The following is a 2,915-nucleotide window of genomic DNA, read 5'->3' on the forward strand; positions in this document are numbered from 1 at the left end:
CGTGAAACTGCGAGAAGTGAAATTTGAAACTAAAAACGTCAAGGTATGCAGCCCTAAGGGTTGTACGAAAGGGTGACGTAGGACTATATCAGATTATTTTTAGATCAAAGACTAATGTAAACTGCATATGTATGTTTATAAGAATCTGTGAGTGCCATTGTTTAAGTGAATGTTTTAAAAAGAAGAGCGAAATATTCAGATTCAATTCTTCACTTAATGCAATGGTGACTGAAAATACGTGGACGGGCGTTCATAAGTAGAACGCCTGCAACCTTTGAAACATAGAAAATTCTTTTAAAAATCACTTGTGTGCACCATAAAGGTTGAAATGGAGATAAAGGTACCACAAGGGTGACGGGTCTCAAACCATCATAAAATAAATAAATTCATCCCTCCAAAAACCCCCGCATGCCAAATTTGGTTCCATTTGTTTGATTAGTTCTAGAGTTTTGAGGAAATTTGTATTTCATTTGTACAGGAGCCCCCCCCCCCCTCTTAAAAGGAAAAGAGGCCTCAGTACACCGTAGAAAAAAAAATCCGGCCTTCTGAAACCCCCACATGCCAAATTTGGTTCCATTTGCTTGATTAGTTCTCGAGTTTTGAGGAAATCTGTGTATCATTTATATAGAAGCCCCCCCCTCTTACGCTCCCCTTAAAATTGCTCTCTCATCCCCTATAAAATTGGTGGTTTTATCTATCCAACGACATATAAATTGTTCAGTTTCGTTCAGTAGTTTAGTAGTTATTAGCATTTGAAATCTTTCATTCAAACGTTACACTTCTATTTTCGTTTTCACAAAGTGCTACCCAGTCCCAATATAGTAAACAAAGACGTAGTCCCACGTCAAAAAATCAGAGAGATTGTGTACAAGACACGACCGCATATATAGGTGACGCAGGACTGCGTAAGTCTCTTTGTAGTGATAGTACCATGTATTCATGCTTGTTATCATTGGATTCTTCATGTATACATGCTATATGCAACATGCTACATGCGTTGTATGCAACGTTTATCAAAGTAGTAACATTGCATACGTTATGTATTCAATTAACCAAGTAAGCATTTCCTTATTTAGTTAGTATATACAAATATATGTTTACCACACGTTTAACCTATGGCGTGAAGTCGGATTAAAGTCCAATGCACAGTGGTCCAGCAGCGAAAACTAAGTGGAAAGTTTTTTGTGGTTCAAAATAGCTCCCTACAATGTTCAGCAAAGTTGTACAACTCTAAAATACAATTAATGCGAAATCAACGACTAAGTTCCAGTTTGGCTTGTAAACACATAATCCATAATAACTTTTTATAAGAAAGAGATAGAAGGATAATTTCTTCGACAAAGTTGTAGCTAAAGATTATATAAGTAACTTTGCTAAAGACATAGTAAGCGTATTTTTAGGCGTTTCTAACTTACGGGGTGTTTTATAAAAAGACCTCTCAAAAATCACTTTTTCGCTGATTACTTCAAATGCAATGGTTTTATTGCATCATAATATCTTACAAAGTTTGTTATCTTATCAAAAGACATATTTTTGTAGAACATTGTATGTTGAAAACTCATACGTATAACGAGTTCTAACGTTTTTCCTGTGTTTTTTAGTCTTTTTTGGAATAGAATATCTCAAAAAGGGGCAAACGAAAAAAATCAAACTTGGCTGTTTCTGAAAGCTTGGAGTTTTATCTCAAGCATATGTGAAAATAAAAAACTGGTTTTTTCTCTAACTCGAGTAATTTCAGTTTAATTATTTCATCTTTGACCACTTTCTACTATGCAGTATTTTCCAATATCTTCTTGAAGACGATTAAAGTCAACATGTCAATAGTAAAAAAGAAATTCGTCGTACCTTGCGACAATTTCTTCTGATTGTCACGTTAAATAGTCTTCGAATTTCGGATAAGTTGAGAGATCTAGTTTTTCGACCTTGTGCTAGTTTTCGAACCACTGCTGAAATATTCATCAAATAAGTTTTTATAACGGTAGTTTTTACAATTGTTTATTGTCAAGATAAATGGACTTCGCCCGTCATCCAATCCATACATATAAATATAAATTATAATGCCAAATATAAAATAATATAAAATGCAGTGGTATTAGTGTACATGTAATTGACCTCTCAGAAATAGTCAGAAAGGTTTTTCTTAATAGTATCAGTCGGCATGTTTAAGTTTAGTATGTTTCTAAAATTGTGCATTAGCTGCATACAGCGGCAGGCTGGTTCATTGCGCGCGTAGTTAGTTCGACGGTGGTTTAGAGTGAAGGGCCTTGGTCTCCACCGAACTACTGTACTCTGGTTAGCAGTTATCCTGGATTTCAAATAATCACTGTCGTATCGTCCTCTCTGCAAATTGAGCTCAGTACCAGCTGTTTTTGATAAATATCTTTCTTACAATTTTCATTGTTTTACAAATAGTCATGGAAATCTTCACTTGGATATATGCACATGAAATTAAATTTTATATTGATATTTCTGATTCTAGTCTAAAGTAATCTTTTAAATTAGTTTAGTGTCAGAAAGCTGAGAAGTCTTCAAAATTGATGTCTTATGCGTATTCAGGAACAGGAACATGACTATGATCGTGGTAAAAAAGGAGGAACGCTTTCAAGCAAATCCTATTAAAGTCCTGGAGTTTGTTGTCAAAAGGTTTGAGGGTACCGTTACTGTTATTTTAAATTAGTATCTAAAATGTTCGTGAAAGTAATTCGGTAGTTTAGGAGATTATTTCCCATTCAATTCCTTATTAGCTATATCGCCAACCGTTAATAAAATGCTAGTACACGGCGCAGATATTATTAAGGCCACGGCACAACCCATAGGGTTTTTAAGCGAAGAGGTACAGGAAACGCGAAATAAATGTATTTGTAAGTTCAGGGAATTTCACGCCAGAAAATTTAACCGAATTGCCAATTTGGAGG

The sequence above is a fragment of the Sabethes cyaneus genome, chromosome 3 (genome assembly GCF_943734655.1).
Source record: "Sabethes cyaneus chromosome 3, idSabCyanKW18_F2, whole genome shotgun sequence".
Classification (NCBI taxonomy): Eukaryota; Metazoa; Arthropoda; class Insecta; order Diptera; family Culicidae; genus Sabethes; species Sabethes cyaneus.